At 45.1% G+C, this 5,644-nt stretch overlaps 1 pseudogene; it reads right to left on the bottom strand.

Moving 5' to 3' along the window:
- Positions 1-2,387: 2,387 nt before the first annotated feature.
- LOC119328610 lies at positions 2,388-4,432 on the bottom strand (annotated as a pseudogene).
- Positions 4,433-5,644: the final 1,212 nt, after the last annotated feature.

Genomic DNA, 5,644 nt, shown 5'->3' with positions numbered 1-5,644 from the left:
CAGTATTTTTGTACTATGGACGCCAAGTCAGCGAAGCATGTGATATCACGACGACTTACGGCGTTAAGGATTCCCTTGTCCGTGCAATTACTGCAGAAAATTGAGATTGCGTCTTCCTCGCGGCAATCCTTTATCTTGTTCATGACCAGGAGGAATCTAGCCCAGTAATGATGTACTGTTTCCTCGGGCCTCTGCCTGATTTGGAAGAGATCGCTTATGATCGGGTGGGCGGGTGTCGTTGAATCTGAAACCTCACCCAATCCAAGATTCGGAGGCCGAAGAGTTTCCGAACTCTGAAGTTCGGATTCTTGGATGTTGTCCAGTGAATCTGGCCCGTTGCCTGATCCTAAGCTCAGGTCTTGAGTTACATCTCCCCCTCCACGGGTATCCGGCTTGGAGGGGTCGGGAATTCAGATGTAGCTAGTCCTTAAAATAGATGAAGGGTCACCGCACTGCGTCTCTACCACGACAACGTGGTGGGTGACTTGGGGAGAGTTAATTTCTCTTAGATCGGGTTTAAGCCTGACCTGGTTGTAATCCGTAGCGACCCCCAGGGCGGTGATGCGATCCAATAGCTTGTTTACGGAAGAGAGCTCCATTGGATCTAGCTGCTCGACGAGCGCCGAGCTGACGTGTAGGTTGCTTTTGATGACCCAAGAGGTCACCGTCGGCGCAACAGCCGAACAGGCGGTCGTGAGGAAACCACCTAGCCGGAGGGTTTGGCCGACAGCCAAGGCCCCCTTAGCAATGGTGCCGTCTTTAAAGACGGGAGGAGGCATCCTTCCTGATTGTGACGGCACAGAGGAACTCTTAATAAAAGCACCAATGTCGGTGTCAAAACCGGCGGATCTCGGGTAGTGGGTCCCGAACTATGCGTCTAGGCCGGATGGTAACAGGAGGGAGGGAACATGATGTTTTACCCAGGTTTGGGCCCTCTTGATGGAGGTAAAACCGTCCTGCTTGATTAATATTGATGATATGGGTAGTACAAGAGTAGATCTACCACGAGATCAAGGAGGCTAAACCCTAGAAGCTAGCCTATGGTATGATTGTTGTATATGAAGTTGATTGCCTACGGACTACAACCCTCCGGTTTATATAGACACCGGATAGGGTTAGGGTTACATAGAGTCGGTTACAATGGTAGGAGATCTTGAATATCCGCACCGCCAAGCTTGTCTTCCACGCCAAGGAAAGTCCCATCCGGACACGGGACGAAGTCTTCAATCTTGTATCTTCATAGTCCTGGAGTCCGGCTGAAGGTATAGTCCGGCTACCCGAACACCCCCTAATCCAGGACTCCCTCATTGAAGTTTTTATTTTTTATTTTTATTTCAGTTTTCTTTTTTCCTTTTGATTTACTAGCACATATGCCCATGTGTTGCAACGGGGGAGAAATATTAGTCTTTATCATCAAAATTAATTGCAAGAAATAAAAAAATCCCTAGCAAGAGAGGTAGCTCCCTGGTGGCACGGGCTTTGGTGGACACCTCGACGTGTCATCACCCATGATTTCATGTTTCGTGAGTGTGGTGATGAGCTGGTCGTATGCGTCAAGTGTGGAAATTGCGAGTTCCTCCTCATCCTTAAATGCCTCATCGGTCTACCCCACCCATCTGCTTCTCGTCTTTGGTGTAAATTATAATGATTTAGCCCGTAAGTCCTTTAATTATGCACCATGCACATCGGCATGAGCTTGCAAGTTTAATCACGTCTTTATTTCTTCCATTGGCCCATAATAGTCTTGAGTCTTTAATCGGGTCTTCATTTCTTTCATTGGCCTACAATCTCAGTTATTTAGTTGGGTTTTCACTAGTTCCATTGGCCCATAATCACAGATCTTTAAGCGTGTCTGTATTGCTTTCATTGGCCCATAATCTCAGATCTGATCACCCTCGAAATATGCGTCCTCATTGCATACCTCACTCTCTGAGTCTTTTTAATATTTGTCAGGCTACTTATTGATTCTCATGGCAATTTGTTAGCGTATATCAACTTGTAGAATTAAAAGTTAGAAAACTATGTGGTACTATTTAATTGATAAACCAAAATAGAAAGACTATTATGGGCTGCTATGCTGCCCTACCTGGGACTTGGGCCAGACGAAACAACTCAAACGGAGTTGCCCTATATGCGCCGACCTACTTTCATCCTTCGTTGGTGATAAAAAGAGCATCGTCCTGTATACATTTAATCTCTATTTGTCCAAAAATAATACTAGATGGGTGAGTTTTTGGCTAGCATGTACTGTTCCAATGCTTTGGACAAGCCTAGGACGATCCAGCGGCGCATGAAAGAAACCGGCTCTCTTGTACGTGAAACGAACAAAACCAAAATAGCTAGCATACGTGAAAATCATTCAAAGTGGAACGAAACAAAGCGGGAAGAAAAAAAGAATATTTCCTTCCTTTATTAGTAAGTATAGATTCATCAATAAATAGCTAGCACACTCGCCATATGGGTGATTAATAGATCGCTATTTGCTCAACAATGCATGAGAGGGTAGAGGTGCACCGGAAGACGTGGCTCAGCATGTAGCACTAGCGACTGCTCTATGAAGAGGTCGTGCTTGGACTCGCTGAGATTGATGGCCGACACCCCAGCCGGTTTGGTCCAGGTGAAGCCATGTAGGAGCCTGCCAAAGAGCTTGACACTCATGGTTGTTCCTAGTGATGCTGCGATGCATCCCCGCCGTCCGGTGCTGAAGGAGATGAACCGCAATTCGCTCTCAGTAAGCTCCACATTGATGTTGTGTCCCATATGGCGCTCTGGCTTGAAGTGGGGTTCATCCCAGACGGTTGGGTTCCGTCCCAGGGCCAGCCGGCTGAGGATGACGTTGCTACCCTTGGGCACGTGGTAGCCTGCAATAATGGTGTCGGCAATCGCGACGTGTGGAAGGTTGAAGGGAGCGATTGGGTGGAGGCGAAATGCCTCACGTATGCACGCCTTGAGATAGTTGAGCTGCATGATGTCTGACTCTTGCACCAGTCGCTCGCGACCGACCACCCGGTCCATCTCCTCCACCGCCTTGGCCAACAATTCTGGGTTGTTCATCATCTCCGCCAGCGCCCACTCCACTGCGTTTGACGGGTTATCTATGGCCGCTAATATTATGCCCTGCATGCATTCCATGGAGATAAATGTAAGTTATTACAATTTATACCTTTGCATAAAGAGAGATTACATTGAATAATTGGAATTTTAAATACAATTTAAGTTGAACTCACATCAAAATGGTAGAAAATTACAATAATGCTATGTTTAAACTATTAATTCATAATTTCTTATTCTATTGTTTCAATTTTCTAACACCCGCGAAATACGGAATAAAATCTAGTATTTAATAGTGTGAGCTATTACCTTTTCTCATGGATGACGTAGTAGTACCTTGTAGGACTATGAGGCAGTTGGTCACTAAATTCAATCTAGGCCCTTGAACCATCTTAAAATTTCTCATTAATTAATATTATGCTTACCTTGGACTGTGCTTTGACCCCATCGACGCTGAGCAACGGCTTGCCGTCACCATCGGCGAGCGTGATGAGAACGTCAAGGAAGTCCTGGACTCCGTCCTGCCTCTCGCCGCTGTTCCACTGCCTCCAACGCTCTTCGATGAGCACGTCGTGCAGTCTATCCACTTTTGTATTGGCCTCCTTAATAATTTTCTCGTGCCCGTCGAGATCTAGGCCAAGTAGACACGGGAGGTAGTCGTTGCCGCAGAACGCGAAGGTGAACCCTAGGAGGGCGAAGGAAGCATCCATGTGCTCCACCTCCATCGGCCCCGGCCCGCCGTCCGGCTGAGGCTCCCCGAAGTACCGTTGGCCGAAGACAAGCCGACGAATGATGTTGCCGCAGTAATGCCGCGCGACGTGCCTGACATTGACGTTGGCTAGTCCCGACGTTGAAGATGACAGCCCCCCGGCGGTGAGGTTGTAGATGTAGCGCGTCAAGTTGTCAGCTTCGTCGGCGCGCTTGTCGTGGAGCCACTTGTGACGGGAGGGGCAGATGATCTCAGAGGTGAGCACCTTGCGCATCTTCATCCACTAGGCGCTGAACGCCGAGAGCACGGCGTCCTTGTACCCGCTGCTAATTGCACCGGAGGCGAAGGTGAGTGGCCGGGATGAGAAGTTTTTGTCCTGCTTCTTGAGCACCTCCCTTGCGATCTTGGGACATGTGATCGGAACGACGTGGACGCCACCGAGGCGGAAGCAGGCGATGTTGGTGCCCATATCCTTCATCACGTGATGGATCCAACGGAACACGGGCTTGTTGAGCACCATCTTGGGAGGCTACCCACCACTGGCGGAAGTGGAAGCGGCATCATCGCCGATGAGCTCGTGCCACTGTGGACCTTACTCTTGGTAATGACAAGGTATATGAGTGTTATTACGATGAGCAGCTGGGACACAACAAAGCAACAACAAGCCAGCATTGTGGAGACTGCCGCTTGCAAAGCGCACACAAGCTTGCGAGGTAGCTTCCCTTGTTATCGTTGCGTAGGGAAGCCAACTTTGCTCTCCGTGCTACTTTGCCCATGAGGGCGAGACCCCTCTTTATATGTTACCTCCGTCCCAAAAAATTGGCTTAGATTTATTAAATACGAAGGTATCTACGTATCTAACATTAAAACATGTCTAGATATATTCCTCATGTGTGGATCGATCGTTTACCACATTTATCACATGGCATTTCAAATGTATTTATCCTGATACTAATAATAATAATTGTCTACAGAATGAAAAATCTTCTATTTCTAGATTGTCTTCTATTTATTTAGATACGAAGGATGATACTACTAATAATAATTGTCTATCTAAACATAGTCAAAACAGGATAAAAAGCTTCTATTTATAGATTGCCTTATATTTATCTAGATAAGAAGGCTGATACTAATATTAATAATTTTCTATCCAGACTTAATGAAAACAGAATAAAAAATCTTCTATTTATAGATTGTCTTAGTTTATCTAGATACGAAGGATGATATTAATAATAATTATTGTCTATTCAAAAGTAATCAAAATACAATAAAACATCTCCTATTTGTAGATTATTGAGAGTACTTATCTGAAAACTAACCATAATTGTCTTTCCAAAAGTATTTGAGATGCGAGGATGATGGACCATATGGGCAACTTTCAATGAGATGCTACATCGAGACCTCCCATTTAGTGGCGTACGCGCCAGCGAACGACGGAGCGCGTAACCCCCGCTCCCCCGCGCTGCCTCATGGGTTGGCCCATGTGTGGGTAGGGAAAATGGAAGCATCGTTTTTTGCTTTTTAAAATTGTTTTCCATTGTAAGACTAATTTGGGATTTCAATATAGTTACAACTTGTGAAATGTTCGTGAATTCGAAAATTGTTGATGATTTGGAAAAAATGTTCGCGAAATGATAAATGCTGAAGGAATTAAAAAATGTTCACAAAATTCCAAAACAATTCTTGAATTAAAAAAATGTTTGTGATTTCAAAGGAATGTACATTTTTTAGAATTTGATGAACATATTTTGAACATCGATAAACAAATTTGGCATTTTATAAACATTTTTCGAATTTGATGAAAAAAGGTGTTGACGAATTTAAAAATAAAAATTGCCAAAAATAGTCAAAAAGTGAAGAAGATGAAAATAGAAAATAAAAAGG

The sequence above is a fragment of the Triticum dicoccoides genome, chromosome 7A (assembly GCF_002162155.2).
Source record: "Triticum dicoccoides isolate Atlit2015 ecotype Zavitan chromosome 7A, WEW_v2.0, whole genome shotgun sequence".
Taxonomy (NCBI): Eukaryota; Viridiplantae; Streptophyta; class Magnoliopsida; order Poales; family Poaceae; genus Triticum; species Triticum dicoccoides.
Note: the sequence above shows the minus strand (reverse complement) of the source record. Positions and strands in the feature narration are given on the sequence as shown.